Raw genomic sequence first — 18,076 nt, 5'->3', positions numbered from 1 at the left:
CAATATTTTACCTTTCCCCTAAAAGTCCTGTGAAGTTAGGGCTAAATTTATTAACCTCTACTTTACAGATACCTGGAGCTCAGAGGGGTTAAAAGATTGCTCATGGTCACATGGCTAGTAAGAATTGGGTTAAATTTGAATTCTGAATCTTTCCTCTCTGCTTTTCTGGTGATAGTCCTAGTATATGCTGGCTGGATCATCTATACTATATGATATTAAGGGTTGGGCAGCATATTTTTTTGAGGGGGGGCATTGACAAGCTGAAATATATCTTGACAAGGGTGATCAGAGTATCAAGAAGCCTGGAGACCAGGCTTCAAGACAAGGTTCATATGAAGGATTCAGACATGTTCAGCCTGGAAAAAAGATTTGGAGTGGAGATAGAAGGCATTATAACTGCCCTAAAAGATGTGAAAGGCTGTCAGATGGCAGAGGGAGAAGGTAAACTCTTTTTGGATCCAGAGAACAGATAACTCAGAAGCAAAGAGTGAAAGTTGCAGAGAGGTAAATTTCATATGCATAGAAAAATGATTCTTAAGAAGCAATTAGAGGAGGTGGAACCAAGATGGCTAATTAGAGGCAGAAACCCAGCTGAGCTCTCCTGGAATTTTCTCCAAACAGCTTTAAGATAAAGTCTCATCAAATTTTGGAGTGGCATGCCCAACAAAAAGTCAGGGTGAGACATTTTTTCCAGCCTAAGATAACTTAGGAGATCCATAGGAGAGGGCTGTGACACCAAGGTAATGGCTGACCTGAGCACATGGACCCAGTGGCAACACTAGCTGTAGGCCTTGGAGCCAGCTATGATTGGGACAGTGGCAGCAGCTTCAGAAACTCTCAGGATAGAGGTTTTGAGGGGGTTGGACAAATGGTCAGAAAGTGATTGTAGGGAGCCCTTTTCTGGCACTAGGTGCAGGTGGCACTGATTGGTAACTCTATTGACCATAAGCAGTTTTGGGTCACAGTTATAGGGCAGAGAGGAGTGTTTGTGGTCAGTTACAAGGAAGCAGAGGACCTGGTCACAATTCCAGGGTGGAGAGAAGCACTAGTGCTTGTGGCTGTAGGGGAGCAGGAGCCCTTTCTGGATAAAGACCAGAACACAGACCAGGAAAATGGTAGCCACAGTTCTTCCTGGATCACACCATCTTGGAAGCAATGTAAATTATCAGACTTCTAGAACTAGTTCCAAAAGCAGCAGCACAAAAAAGCTTGAAGATTGGAACAGAGATTCCCTATCCCCAGGTTAGCAGAGCCCAACTTTAACATAAGGTTCAAAGTCAAGAAAAAGGAGCAAACAACAACAAAAATAAGAACTTGAACATAAAAAGCTACTACCATGGCCTGGAAGATCAAGACATAAACTCAAAAGCAAACAATAATGTAAACACAGTACAAGAAAGCCTCAGAGAGAAATGTTAATTGGACACAAGCTCAACAAGGATTCCTGAAAGTGTTTAAGAAAGAGATGAGTGATAGAAGAAAAAAAGTGGTAAGGAAAAAATTAGCATGATGCAAGAAAATTATGAAAAGAGAATTAACAACTTGATAAGAAAGGCACAAAAATACGGAAGAAAATAACACCTTCAAAACCAGAATTGGCCAAATGGTAAAAGGGGCACAAAAATCACTGAAGTAAAGAACTCCTTAAAAAGCAGAATAGGCCAAATGGAAAAAGAGGTACAAAAGTTCACTGAAGAAAATAATTCCATACAATGAGAATTGGGCAGATGGAAGCTGATGATTCCACAAGACATCAAGAAAAAATAAAACAAAGTCAAAAGAAGGGAAAAAAAGAAGAAAGTGTAATATCTCATCAGAAAAACAACTGACCTAGAAAATAGATTGAGGAGAAATAATTTAAGAATTATTGGAGAGTAGCTGCACAGTGGATAAAGCACAGGCACTGGATTCAGGAGGATTCAGGAGGACCAGAGTTCAAATCCAGCCTCAGACACTTGACACTTACTAGCTGTGTGACCCTGTGCAAGTCACTTAACCCCCATTGCCCCATTTTAAAAAAAAGAATTATTGGATTACCTGAAAGCCATGATCAAAGATCATCATAGACAGTAACAGCAATGTTGTAAAGATGATCAGTTGTGAAAGACTTGGCTCCTTCAATAGATGAAAAAAATGTTACCTCCAGAGAGAGAAATGATGAACTCTGAGTACAAATTGAAGTATAATGTTCTTACTTTCTTTATTTTTCTTGCTTTTTTTGCAATATGGCTAATATAGAAATATGTTTTGCATGCTTTCACATATATAAATGATATCCTATTGCTTACCTTCTCAGTGTGGGTGAGGGTTGGTAGGTAGAGAATTTGGAACTCAAAATTTAAAAAGAAAAGAATGTTAAAAAATAAATTGGGGGCAGCTAGGTGGCATAGGGGCAGCTAGGTGGCAAAGTGGATAAAGCACTGGCCATGAATTCAGGAGTACCTGAGTTCAAATCTGGCCTCAGACACTTGACACTTACTAGCTGTGTGAGCCTTAAGTCACTTAACCCCCATTGCCCTGCCCCACCAAAATTTTTTAAATTTAAAAAGATTTTTAAAAAGCAGTTGGAATAGTGACTCAACTGGGGATCTGTAAACTCAAACACATTTTTTCCATTTATTTTGAATTTAATTTTTTCCCTAAATTACATGTAAAATTTTTTTAATGTAAATTTTTAAAACTTTGTGTTCCAAATTCTCTTCCTCCCCCCATTCCCCCTTAAGAATGCAAACAATTCAATATAAGTTATACATGTGTAGTCATGCAAAACATTTTCACATTACTCAGGTTGTGAAAGAAAACAGACAAAAACCTTAAGAAAAAGGAACTAAAAATTATGCTTCAATCTGTATTCAGACACCATCAGTTCTTTCTCTGGAGATGGATTGCATTTGTCATGTCTTTCATTGTTGCCTTGGATCATTGTATTGCTGAAAATTGCTAACTCATTCACAACTGATCATCTTACAATATTGCTGTTACTTTGTATACAGTACATTTCACTTTGCATCAGCTCATGTAAGTGTTTCCAGGTTTTTCTGATAGCATCCTGCTCATCATTTCGTATAGCACAATAGTGTTCCATCATAATCTCATCCCAAAATTTGTTCAGCTGTTCCCCAATTGATGGGCATCTCCTCAATTTCAAATTCAACTTTTTGGTTTTTTATCTCTTTTTCGATACATACCTAGTAGTGGTATTACTAGGTCAAAGTGTATGCATGGTTTTATAATCCTTTGGCCATAGTTCCAAATTGCCACACAGAATGAATCAGTTTACAACTTCACCAAGAGTGCATTAATGTCTCATTTTCCTCATATCCTCTATAACATTTGTCATTTTCCTCTTCTGTCTTATTATCCAATTCAGTAGGTATAAGGTGGTACCCCTGAAATATTTTGACTGGCATCTCTCCTATCAATAGTGAGTTAGAGTATTTTTTCCCATATGGCTATAAGTAGTGTGATGAAATAATGGGATTTCACAGATACTCAAAGACCCACCTGAAGATTAATCTAGACTGATTGAATCAAATGAGAGTGATTAACTGCTGATTAGCCTACTTCAAGTTAATTGGATTGTAATCACACCTGGCTATCCCTTAAGAAGGTATTGTTCTCAGAAGCTAGACTGTGAACTCAACTTGAGAACTCCTTCAAAACCAATGGATTTGGATGACACCAACCAATCAGCTTGAAGCAGTGTGTAAGGACCACCTCTGTTCCAGACCTATAAAAAGCTTCCACAATCAGCTTGCTGGAGAGTTCCTGATTAAAGCAGGCTCTTGGAGGAAGACTTGAGGAAGAACCCAACCAGGCTGGAACTCTAGGCTAGATTGACCTTTTCTTAACTTTCTGAACTCCATGTTAATACCTGTATGCTTTAATAAATGTTTAATACCCAAAGACTGGTGCTGAAGCTTCTAATTTAAGGCGATCACACAATATAGATTTTAAACATCACAATTGCTTTAATTATTTCATTTGAAAATTTCATCTTTTGATCACCTATCAATTGGGGAATGCTCTTATTTTAACAAATTTGGCTCAGTTCTTTATGTGTTTGAGAAATGAGGCCTGTCAGACAAACTTGCTTCAATTTTTTTCCTAGTTGCTATTGCTAACTGTATTTCCCTACCCATGACACTCTTTTTTATCTTCTTTCACCCTGTTTCTCCTCAAAAGTATTTTGCTTCTAACTGTCCCCTCTCCCAATCTGCCCTCCCTTTTATCACCCCCCCCCATCACCTTCCCCATATACTTTTCTGCAGGGTAAGATATATTACCATACCAAATTGAATGTGTATGTTATTCCCTCTTTGAGCCACTTCTGATGAGTAAGGTTAACTTACACCCCACCACCTCCACCATCTTTCCCTCTACTGTATAAGCTTTTTCTTGTTTCTTTTATGTGGGATACTTTACTCCATTCCACCTCTCCTTTTCCCTTTCTCCCAGTGCATTCCTCTAACCCCTAAATTTTATTGTTTTAAAGATACCCCTTCCTATTCAACTCACAATTGTGCCTTCTGTCTAAATATACTCCATTCAGCTGCCCTAATAATGAGAAAGTTCTTATGAATTACAAGTATCATCTTCCAATGTAGAAATGTTAACCTTTTAATATCCCTTATGATTTCTTTTTTTCCTGTTTACTTTTTTATGCTTCTCTGGGGTCTTGTATTTGAAAGTCAAATTTTCTATTCAGCTCAGGTCTTTTCATCAAGAATGCCTAAAAGTCATCTCTTTTATTGAATTCCCATTTTCCCCCCTAAAGGATTATACACAGTTTTGCCGAGTAGGTAATCTCAGTTCCTTTGCTCTCTGAAATAGCATGTTCCAAGCCCTCCAATCCTTTAATGTAGAAGCTACTAGATCTTATGTTATCTTGACTGTGGTACCACAATATTTGAATTGCTTCCCTCTGACTGTGTGCAATATTTTCTCCTTGACCTGAGAGCTGTGGAATTTGGCTATAATATTCCTGGAAGTTTTCATTTTGGGATCTTTCTCAGGATGTGATTGGTGGATTCTTTCAATTTCTATTTTACCTTATGGGTCTAGAATATCAGGGAAGATTTCCCTGATAATTTCTTGAAAGATGATGTCTTGGCTCTTTTTTTGATCATGGCTTTTGGGTAGTCCAATAATTTTCAAATTATCTCTCCTGGATCTATTTTTCCAACGAGATAGTTCACATTGCCTTCTATTTTTTATTCTTTTGGTTTTGCTTTATTTTTTCTTGATTTCTCATAAAGTCATTAGCTTCCACTTGCTCAATCCTAATTTTTAAAGAATTACTTTCTTCAGAGAGCTTTTGTACCTCCTTTTCCATTTGGCCAATTTGGCTTTTCAAGAAATTCTTTTCCTTCTTGGCATTTTTTTTTGTTTTTTTGGTGAGGCAGTTGGGGTTAAGTGACTTGAAAGGGTCATCCTCATTGGCTTTTTGTACCTCTTTTACCATTTCGTCCAGTCTGTTTTTTAAGGCATTATTTTCTTCAGTATATTTTTGTGTCTCCTTTACCAAGCGGTTGACTTTTCTTTCATGATTTTCTTGCATCTCTTTCTTTTCTCTTTCCATTTTTTCCTCTACTTCTCTTACTTTATTTTCAAAGTCCTTTTTGAGTGCTTCTATGGCCTGAGACCAATTCATATTTTTCTTGGAAGCTTTGGTTGTAGGAGCTTTCACTTTGTTATGTTCTTCTGAGTGTGTATTTTGATCTTCCTTGTTTACCATAGAAACTTTTTGGGGTAGCATTCTTTTTCTGTTTGCTCATTTTCCCAGCCTACTTCTTGACTTTTAACTCACTGTTAAAGTGGGACACTGTTTCCAGGGTGGAGAGCACACTGTCCCAAGCTTTAGGGGGTTTGAGCAGCTGTTCTCTGAGATATTTCTAGGAATTTGTAAGTCCATAGTTCTTCCAAGGTGGTATGATTTTTTTCTCTGATGAAAGTATTTTATTTTCCAGTTACATGTAGAGATGGTTTTCAACATTTGTTTATATAAGATTTCCAATTTCCAATTTTCCTCCCTCCCCTCCTTCCCCCCTTCCCCTAGACAGCAGGTAATCTGATATAGGTTATATATATATATATATATATATATATATATATATATATATATATATATATATATATAATTAAACATATTTCAGCCTTAGTCACGTTAGAAGAGAAGAATCAGAGCACAAAAGGAAAAACCTCAAAAAAGAAAAACAACAGCACCAAAACCAAAAGAAATAGTATGGTTCAATCAGCATCCATATTACACAGTTCTTTTTTTTCCTAGATTTGGAGAGGCTTTTCCATCATGAGTCCTTTGGAACTTTCTTGTACCATGCATTGGTGAGAAGAATCTAGTCTATCACAGTTGATCAAAACATAATGTTGATGATACTGTGTATAATGTTCTTTTGGTTCTGCTCATCTCACTCATCATCAGTTCATGCAAGTCCGTCCAGGTTTCTCTGAACTCCTCCTGCTTATAGTTTCTTACAGCACAATAGAATTCCATTAGATTCATATACCACAACTTGTTCAGCCATTCCCCGATTGATGGGCAACTCCTCAATTTCAAGGTTGTATGATTTAAGGAGATGCATGTTTACTACTCTCCTGGCCTGTGCTCTGGTCTGCAAGCAACCACAGGCCTGCTTTTCTGCCCTGGAAGTTTAAACAGAGTCCTGTTCCACTATGGCTGCAAGCTCTTGTGTAACACACATATTTTGATAAATGTATTTCAGTATAATTGGTTTCCTATGTAATCCAATCTGTTTTACTTTATGTATTAAAAATATTCTGAGAAGGGATCCATAGGCTTCCCCAGACTACCAAAGGACTCCACGACACAAAAAAAGGTTAAGAAGCCTTGAATTAGGGTTACCCAGAAGTTGAATGGGCCTCCTTCCAGCATAATGAATATCCCATCCCTAATGTTCTTGAGTGGATGCGGGACCTCTTCTTGGGGATTTTGTAGAAGGGATTTCTGTTTAGGTATGGATTACACTTTGTGAACTCTTAAGATCCCTCCTCTCTATGAGATTCTGTGGTTCTGTGATAACTAAGGTGTTTGGGGATAGGGTTGTAGTTTTTGCTTATAGAATAGAGCAAAGATAAGTGATCTGTATTAAACCCTCTTCCCTGGATCTAAGTTAACTTTAGCCAACTGAGCTACCTCTCCACAGATGTCTATGTGTCATATTGGTCTTATCGTGTTTATCCTGCCCACTTCCTACCCCTTCCAATGCATAATTATTATTTGAGAAAGGATTGTGGAGATGGTAGCCCATTGAAATCATCCCCTGGATCTTTCTCATAATCATCCTCCACTTCTACACCCCGAGGAACTGTTTTCTCTAAGGTTCTTGTTTGGTTATTTCTCAAGTGGCTCTTTGGAGATGTTTCCCCTGTGCATATCCTTTTACCTGCTGGTGACATATAAACAACATGTTCTAGCACTACTCGTTTTTCAGCTTCATTGATTGTGGTTTGCTCAGCTTGTTTAGTCATCATGCCAGCCAAGCTCCTCCTCTCCCCCTTCCCCTACCTCTTCAGCTGTCACTGAGGCTTGAATTCTTAGGCTTTGTTTCTTCCTTAGCTAGCTTTTGCTCTGGCTTCAAAGCCTGGCTCCCTGAAGGGTGTTTGTGTTCTCGTTAGCTTTTAACTGTGCCTTTCTCTGAGTCTCTGGCATCCTTTGTACTTTTGTGATCAGTGTCAGAACTACACAGTCATTATTTGCATTTAGTTACTTTCTACCAACACAAAATACAATGAAGAAAGAAGCCACAGCTGGAACACCCATCAAGCTTTTCTGGGTTCCTTCCTAAGCAACATGGTGACCTGTGATTATGTTCCAAAGACTCTGGCCCCAGATCTGTGGGTATTTTTCAGTCAATGTGTCAATTTATGATCCTGTTCACTTCTACTAGAACATGAGACTTCTTTCAACTAATAGTAGGGAATCATAGATGGAATACTAATTGTTACTCAGGGAAAAAAGAGAAGGATACCATTGAAGCTTCATGGAGATGAGAGAGCAGAGTCTTCTAGTCTTTGTCTCTTTATTTACAGAGAGCAATTGAAAGTCCATTGTCCCCCTTGAGGCCAATAAGCTCTTAATAAAAACTTACACGAAACACGAAATAGAGATTTTTAACATGAGGATATAATTTGGCCTCAGAGATATTACTGACAGTTGGCAAGATGGAGCTCATGACAAGGCTATGACCATGGGAGTTGAAGTATATACTTTGTTAAAAGAAATATAATATGCATAATGAACTAATAATGTTAATACTGTAGAAGAATCTTGGGGGAGGTGAAGAGAGGGGATATAGTTATAATAGCTGATTCCAAAGTGATAATTAGTCCTAGATACCAATCATGATAGCTGCCTTCAAGTATTTGAAGGGTAAGCATCATGGAAGAAGGTTAAGGTTTTTTTTCCCCCCTGGTCATCATCAGAGGGCAGAACTAGGAACAACTGAGTGGACATTGCAGAAAGGTAGATTTAAACACTGTGTAAGGAAAAAACTTGCTAATATTCTAAAATCCAATAGGTTTCCCTTGAAAGGTAGTGGGTTCTCTATTATTGAATATGTTTAAGTAGAGGCTAAATGTGGGGCAATGAGAGTTAAGTGACTTGCCCAAGGCCACACGACTAGTGTCAAGTGTCTGAGGCCAGATTTGAACTCAGGTCCTCCTGAATCCAGGGCAGGTGCTTTATCCACTGAGCCACCTAGCTGCCCCCTCTTTATTCTTTTCTTAAAGATTTCCTGGAATGGAAGATCCATAACTTCAGTAGTCCATTTTAATGCTTTATTATAAATCTTCCATAGAAAACCTACCCAATATATTGAAAACCTAAATATTTTTCATTTCTATCTTTAGATACCAATGTACCATAAGGTGGTATAAATTATTATTTATCATTTATTATATAATTCAGTAAACTTATTCTCTTATTTGAACCTAATGTTATGTGACTAGAGAGTGTTTGAACTCAAAATGTCACTCTGACCTTAGTAACTCTCCAGGAATGCCAGAGATGGCTACAAGAAAATTTGGGTTCCCCCAGGTACTGTATTGACCAAAAATATTCTCGTTTGGGTCCTCATAACATTGTCTTGTTTTGGGTCCATCCAAGCTTTTGTTTGAGGTTCTCTTGTGTTTTGACTTTATCCAAATTTTAGTGAATGTTTACATTTATTGATGTACATCTCAATCTACCTTGCTTTCAAGTTGCCCTCTCAGCAAAATTATTTAATTTCATCTGTTTGGTTTATATGTGGGCATCTTTGCCTAAATCCCATATGATGTAAACTTCTTAGAGCCTAAGGAGAGGTTGCCATATGTCCTTTCTGCTTAGCTCTCCTCTACAAAATGACCTAATACATTTCTAAAACTATTTCAGATTTTGGGGTTTGTTCTCATGAACAACAGCTGTCCTTTTGTTTACCTTTCCTTCTTAATACATAGGGTCATAGACAATGAACTTAAAAGTACCTTAGAGGTCATCTAGTCCAACCCTCTCTCTTTACAAATGAGGAAACAGGGTCAGAGTTAAGTGACTCTCCCAAGGTTACCCAGGTAGAACTAAGATTTGAAACCAGGTCCTTAAACTCCAAAGTCAGTGCTCTCTTCGCTGCACCATGCAGCCTCCCCTTTTAATTGTTTTTTGTTTTGTTTTGTTTTGTTTTGTTTTTTGCAGGGCAATGAGGGTTAAGTGACTTGCCCAGAGTCACACAGCTAGTTAAGTGTCAAGTGTCTGAGGCCAGATTTGAACTCAGGTACTCTTGAATCCACTGCGCCATCCAGCCGCCCATCCCCCTTTAATTGTATGTTTATTTGATGATTACTTTTACTCCTTTCTGGCAAGTTGTCCAGTGTTATAATACTGCAATCTGCTTATATCTACCATAGACTTGAGTCATTGATCATTTTAATTACAATAAAGTAGAAAATTATAGAACACACTGATTACAACAGCAAGATGGTATTCCTGGTACTTGTTATCAATGGTGGATCAACACTTTGGACTCAGTGAATACACATTCGATAGATATTTTTAGTACTTACTATATTTTTGTGTTAACTTACCTGGGTCTCAGTCTCTTCATTTGTGCAATAAAATTGATCATCTCTAAGGCCTCTCCTTTAGGAGCATAGACACTATGGGATAGAGTAGGGAACTTGAAGTCAAGAAGATATGGGTTCAAATTTAGCTTAGGACACAGACTAGCTACAGAACTCTAGGCAAATCACTAACACCTCATAGCCTTAACTTCCTCATTGTACAGAAGTGAAATAATAATATAGACTATCCATATCTCCTAGGATTATTGAGAGGATCAAGTGAGATAGTGTATGTAAAGTACTTTGCTAATCTTGTTAAGAACTATATATCATCATCATATAAAAACAAATGTTGAAAACTATCTCTACATGTTAACTAGAAAATAATAAAATACTTTTATGATTAAAAAAAGAACTACATATCATCTTGGAGAAACTATCTGTTATATCTTTGTAATAGTAATCAGTATCTTGAAGATAACCCATAGCTTTCTCTTCTCTATATTAAGCAACCTTAGTTCCTTTAACTTACGTTAAAGGAATTGTTTTTTCTATTCCTTTAATCATCTTCTCTTCTTTGAATCTTTTCTAGTTCCTTCACATTCTTCTCAAAGTCCAGTGACCAAAAATATAAATACAGTACTCCAATAAAATTCTGACTGATGCTGAGAATAGAAAATTCATTACTCCTCAAACTTTGCATATTTGATTTATTTTAATATATCCCAGAATCATCCTAGGATTTTCCACAAAAATACTACTTTATTCACCTATGACCTTTAAAACTTTTTCCCCCTTTGATCTAATGCTTAATTGGATCCTTCCACTGAGTTTTTGGTAAATTTTTCTGTTCTTAAAAATACTGACTTGCATTCATCAAAGTTTGTAGAGCTGGAAGGGACTCTACAGGTCATCTGGTCCAACTCTTCATGTACATATTAGAAAACTGAAATCCAGAGAAGTTAAGTGACTTGGCCAGGGCGAAAAAGCAGTATTTGGTCCCACACCAACCCATTAACATATATTCCAAGCCATTAGTTAAGTATCTTTAGGAAGTCTAAATGAGTTAATTAATACAGAAACCAAAGTATTAAATGTATAATCCCTGGGCCACTGTAGGCCCAATATCTTATGAATCATTTTGTGCTCCTTAGAAGAATAATATTACTTCTCCTGTATCTCCCTTCTGATGTGTTCTTTATTCACTCCAAACATTTTAAATCCTAGGGTGAATACTATGATATGTTGTAGTAGATCAGAGGGCTCTGTTATTTACTATGTATGTAATCTTGGACATATTTCTCCATCTTTCTGAGTCTCAGTTTCCTTTTCTATAAAAGGAGGGAATCAAACTAGATGGCCTCTAACATTGTGTCTATATATATTTTTACTTCCTTCAGCCATCTTTCACTTTGCCAGATATCTCTGTGTATCATTTTTCATTTTCTTACCTCTTTCTTCTTCTTTCTTTTTTTCTCTCTCCCTGCCTCTCTCCACACACATACCATATACACGTGCCTCACACTATATGTAACTCCCAAATATATACTGGCATCCTCTCTCCAACACACATACATCTCCTTTTTGGTTTTCTAATCATTTTTCTTTCCATTAGTCTTCTCACATTTTATTTTTTAAGGAGGAAAATTATAGGAAATGTGTGCTTGATATTTTTTTTCTAAGATAGGGGAAAAAAAAAACAGAAATAGAATGTTAGGAAGCTCAAGTGGGCAATTTGGGCTTATTCTGTGAAAATCCTATCATCTTACCACCCACACAACCTCCTTTCCCTGCCAAGGTCTCTTTGTTATGACAGTGCCTGCTGGGCCCCATGTGCATTGCAGATCAAGGCCAGGCAACAGCAAGCTGTAGATGAACCTTTCATGGAGGCATCTTTTCCATACAGGGCACTAGGGAGTGGGGGTGGTGATTGGGGAGGAGAAAAAAAAAACACTTCCTTATGTTAATCTCTCCACTGCAGAGAAAAAGTAAATTATAGAGGATAGATACAGACAGAGACATTTTTAAAGTCTGGCTTATAGGGCTGGTTCATGATCTATTTGTGAGGGAGAAATGTCTGCTTTCTATTTTAATTCTGTCAGGCAAACTTAGGCCAGAATCTCTTTGCATGTATTATTACTGAATCCAGCCACCATTAGCTTCTTGTCTCCTGATGGTACTATTCCCAATGTGCACTTTGAATGGTGTACCTACCTTCATAACTCCTGAATGAATAATGTATGAAAGGCTACATGATATGATGGAAGGCATTCTAGACAAGCAGTCAAAAGATCTGGTCTCTAATGATGGCTTTATCACTTAGCTAGGTAGCCATGGGCAAGTCATGTAACTCTCGGTCTGTTTCTATACTTGTCCTGTCTGTCTATCACAGGATTAATGTGAGAAACAAATAAAATATTGTAGATGGAAGTCCTTTTTAAGTGGTTAAGCTCTCCACAAATGTATTATTAATGATAACCATATTAATAATATTCTGATGACAGATCATTCTCAAGGATGCATATTTTAAAGACAAACACAGGGGGCAGCTAGGTGGCGCAGTGGATAGAGCACCGGCCCTGGAGTCAGGAGTACCTGAGTTCAAATCCGGCCTCAGACACTTAACACTTACTAGCTGTGTGACCCTGGGCAAGTCACTTAACCCCAATTGCCTCACTAAAAAAAAAAAAAAAAAGACAAACACAAGTTTGTCAGCAACGTTAGAGACAGTCAAATTTCTCCTCATCTTGAGTATAAAAGCTGGCGACACATTTTGATTGTTTCAGAAATTAGTTGGTGTGGCATTTTAGGCCTGTACTGGCTAAGCTTTGAGAAGGAAAGTAATTAACATCACTAGAACCACCTACATTCTTTTTTCAAATGTAGTTCAGAGACTGCCAACCATTTAAGCTGAGATGATGTCTAGTTTCTTTTTTAATTGTTCCTATTCCAGTTTTCTCCTTAATTGAATGTATCTCTATCTCTATTTAACCATTCAGGATGACTACAAAATTCTCTATGTGGAAAGACAGTAATAGGAATGCTATAAGGTAGCTAAATTCTGCTGGGCAAAATGTGACTAGTGATTTGCTGTGATAAGAATGAACATGAAAAATTGAGAGCTAAGGAAAGTATTTATAACTATAGCAAAGGGCATACGATCTTTGTCTGGAGGAGGGAACAATGAATTGAAAGAAAATAGGAGTTACTAAGGAAGTGGAGAAGAGGGATTGAGAGGTGTCTGTAGCTTTCTGCATTGTTCTTTTTGAAGAAAGGTGGGTGTAACATGACCATATGAGATTACAACAGGATCAAGAAGGCCAGTGGAAGCAAGGCTGTTTCTAAGAAGGAAGCATTTCTGTCTGAGGACTGATGGTGATGAATTCATTCTGTTAGCTGTTTATTTCCCCTGGAAGCCAAAATATTTTCATATTACTAGTTCTTTTTATCTTCAGTTCTCCCGTTTAGTATTTGGCAAGTACACTGTGTGATTGTTAATAGGCAAGAGAGGAATGAGATTTAGTTAACTGAAAAGTCATCACCAGAAAGGTAGGTATTGTTGCAAGCAAGTGTTTGGATTATTTCTCTTTAATTGGAAGGGATGCCTTGCTTTAAAGTGAGTATCTGAAAATCCCTCAATAAAACATACATTTTGAGGGATGATTATTCACTTGGCTAGATGATATAAGGCAGGATTTCCTAAAATTACTCTTTTGGTAATGTAGAATTTGGCCTTTCCACTTGGTGGACTTTTATATACATATACTTTTATTTACATACACACACACACACACACACACACACACACACACACACACACACATATATATACACACACACATATATATGTAAATCTTTGTTTTTTGTTAAGCAGACTGATGACATCAGGTCAAGTGTTCCTCCAACCAGTTTACTTGACCTAGGCCAAGTCCCCTATCTGTCTCTTGGTATTTCTCTCATAGAATGGAGATGCCACTGTCTTTATCACAGGACCTTTGGAAGCAGTAACACACTAACATCTGTAAAACACTATGAAGTCTGGAGATGAAAGCTGATGCATAAAAACCTACCATCTGCCTTCCCCTAGGGGATATTGTGGAGATTAATGAGGGCATGTATATTGAATGCTTTGGACTTCCTGCATGGCAGGAGCTATCAGAGGATAAAGTATAATTACAGTAAGCACACTCCAAGGCAAGGTTCCAGTCACATCCCAGTTACCTGTGAGCCACAGAGTTCATAAGGTGCTTTTAGACAATTACTTGAAGATCCACTGATGACAGGATTGGGATCCAAGGAATACTTAGGTCCAAAGATCCACAGTGACAATGCCAAAGACATAGCAGCATCAAGGGTTAAGCAGATGATCAAGCACAAGGCTTGTTGTGTTTTCAAAGGATATTTTCTGTTGATTTCTGTGAATGTAAGGTCATGGTTAGATAATGTTGTGAAATCGGCTGTTTTCCTTTAGTTTCTTGTCTACTCTACTTCTATAACTTCTCTTTCTTAAATAATTTCCCTCCTGTCTATTGTCTTCTCTCCCATACCTTGGTGACCAGTAATGTGGTTATTAATTAGGGCCCAGTTAATAAAATCAGACCATAACCAATTATGTGTCCTACATCCCCATCCTTTAGCACTATTTTTATCACAGCTGAGAGTTTCCTTAAAATCTAGCACAAAAGGTAGTGAGTGCATATTATCCAAGTGAGAGGAAGTTTTTTTCTTCTTTCTTTTCAGTGTATCTTCTTGTATCTTTTCAGTGATTTTTATACTATTGGGTTCTGCTTGCCAGAAGGAAAACAGGTCTAAAGTAACTAACAGTACATTAATTTAATTTTATTCTTTCAAGAGGTATTTGTACCTCTGAAAAACTTTGGATAAATGCACATTAAAGAATGAAACTTTCCTGGTGGAATTTAAGACAGGTAAGCCAGTGGTGGAAATAATAAGGGAAAGGGGAGGGGAAAGGAGTTATCTCAGTGGGTTCAAATTAGAACCTGTAGGAAACTTTCTACTCATCAGATAATTTATTTATAGCTGAAAGGGACCTTAGAGGTCATCTGGTCTAGAGATATAAAATTTGAGGCCTGCAGGCCATACTTGACATACAAAACTCCTGAGTGAAGCCTGAAGCTGATTAAAATGTAATTGAGAAATGTTTAACAAAATAAATAAAAATATAATACATCATAGATAATGGTAATTTGTTGTTTTCTAAATGTGAGTGACAGGGATTCATTTCTATTTGAGTTGGACACGTGTGATCTAGTCCATCCCAATTATTTTACAGATGAATTAACTGAGACCAAGAGAGATTACATTGTCCAAGAACTAGATAGTAAATTGTAGTGACAGATTTCAAACCTTTTAAGTACAAATCCACTGAGATTTCCAATGCATTTCATCTACTCATTTCTTTGCTGAATGTTTCAAGATAAAAGCTCATATTTTAGGAAGGACATTAATAAGCTAGGGAATATGTGGAGGAGAGTAAGGACCTAGAGAGAATATCATATGAAATTTGGATGAAGGAACTAGATAAGTCTAGTCTGGAAAGGAGACTATTATGGGAGACAAGATAGCTATCTTCCCAGCATTTGAATGGCTGGCTTGCAGAAAACAATTTGTTTGGTTTGGCCCCAGATGGTAGAGTGAGGAGCAATGGATAGTTATTACAAAAAAGCAAATTTAGGCTTGATGTAAGGAAAAACTATAATGATTAGATCAACACAAAAGAAATGTGCTACCTCTGGAGGTAGTGAGCCCTCCTTATTAGGGATGTTCAAGCAAAGGCCAGATTTCTATAGAGGTGATTCTTGTTGGTTTGGGCTATGTGGATGTTAATGTTCCCTCCAACTCTGAAATTCTGTGATTCTTATTTCTGAACAGCAGCAGTTTGGACTCCTTCATTACTTGTTTTGAGCAAATAATTTGTATAATATTAATTTTTAAAAGAAGTATTTAACTCATGATCTTTAGGACTAGATTTTAAGGGAATGGGAAAGAAATTACTTGAGATATAATTTTTTTCCTACTCTGCTTGTTAGCTACATTTTAAAGTGGAAACATTATTTTAGATTATTTAAAAAAATCTAATGGGAAAAAGACATTTTTGAAATCTATCTATCCTACTACTAACAGCCAAGTTACTAAAAGACACAGAATGAATGGAAAATGTGAACAAATATACACATAAAGAAATGTTCTAATTATTTCTTTTTCTTCCTTCCTTTTTTTGATTTGTAGGCCAAAAGTGAATAGCAATTAAGACAATATGAAACCTGAATTAAACACTCTAAATATACCCTAAAATTTTAAGATTTTGGTGGTTAAATGAGTTTCTTTCTTTTTCTTGAGGAAAAGAGGTCAATATATTTGAATATTTCATGCTCTTGGCCTACTTATAATCATTAATTGTATCCTTGTTTCATTCACCAAGAGAGCTACTAATGGTCCCAATTTGGGGGCCCAATTAATAAAATCAGACCACAACCAATTTTATGCCCTACATCCCCATCCTTTAGCACTATTTTATCACAGCTAGATTTTTTAAATCTAGCATGAAAGGTAGTGAGTGCATATTATCCAAGTGAGAAAAGAAACTTCTCCTTTTTCCCCCCTCTTTTTGCATATTTTCAGTGAGGTAAAGGGTTCAGTGAAGTATTTATCTCTGCACAATGTATTTATGAACCATAGAATAATTTGTACTTCCTTCTAAGGCTGCATTGATTTAGGAGGTATGTGTGTGTACATACATCTGTATTTATAGTGTTATATATGTGTATATATATATAAAAAACTAAATGTGTATATATCCTAGATATCTATATATATTGATATAAAAATGCTTTCTCCATTAGCATTCATTAGATCAGGCCCACAGTTATATATGAATGAAAACTGTGATTTAAACAGGTATATGTTAAAGTTGTTGCTTCATCATAGTCTTAATTTATGGAAATTTATCTTGATGATTTGAATTAATAGATTGTCCATAGTTCAGGCACAAATTTATTTATTTATTTATTTTGTGGGGCAATGAGGGTTAAGTGACTTGTCCAAGGTCACACAGCTATCACATGCCAAGTGTCTGAGGCCGCATTTGAACTTAGGCCCTCCTGAATCCAGGGCCAGTGCTTTATCCATTGTGCCACCTAGCTGCCCCCCTCCCTGTTACAAATTTAGAAGTCAAAAATACTTGGTTCTATATCTATTAGGGTCTTGCTGAGGTCCTTTTCTCAGCAGCTCCTAGCTCCTCCTGCACCAATATGTCCATTCACAAAATAAGGGAAAGGTATTTCCTATCACCATCAAAGGAATGTGGGATGATAGAGATGTAGTTCTATCTAATATGCCACATAATCAAAGAGTTCTGGGAGCAATTAGATTTGTAGGAAGGGATTGTTGAAATTTGGAAGTTAAGTACATAGAGGAGGAATCTATGGCCTGCCTAAAAAAGAAAAAAAATTGGAAAGGACGAGTGGCATTTCAGTAATACATCATGATAACAATAACAGGAATTGAAGGACTCGATGGAAAAAAGAACATTATGAAAACAAAATAACAGAGGTTAATCGCAGAATAATAACGATAGAAGAGATTAGAGATTGGATTTTTTGTTAAGTTAAATTGGAAGAAAACTGGGGAAATAAGTGAAAATAAAATGAGAGTATATGAAAAGGCTTTGAAAACATTAATATTTCTGTCTAAATGCAAGATAGTAAGGTATTGTAACCATTTAGGTGGAATTAGACTATATTCAGCTATCACAAAGTCTTGGTTGCTTGGGATTAACAACATTTTAAAAATTGATGAATGTTTATTAATAAAATGGGAGGGTATTGGGCTGTATATAATTATAAAGTGCCTAAGTGAGTCACTTAAACTTTTGGAATCAGATACAGTCATCATCTGTGAAAAAGGGATGATGTCTGTGTACATCATTGTACATCATTGTACATCCTGAAGTAGTTACATAGCAAAGCTTTGTGGAATAAAT

This window comes from Dromiciops gliroides, chromosome 1, assembly GCF_019393635.1.
Source record: "Dromiciops gliroides isolate mDroGli1 chromosome 1, mDroGli1.pri, whole genome shotgun sequence".
Taxonomy (NCBI): Eukaryota; Metazoa; Chordata; class Mammalia; order Microbiotheria; family Microbiotheriidae; genus Dromiciops; species Dromiciops gliroides.
Note: the sequence above shows the minus strand (reverse complement) of the source record.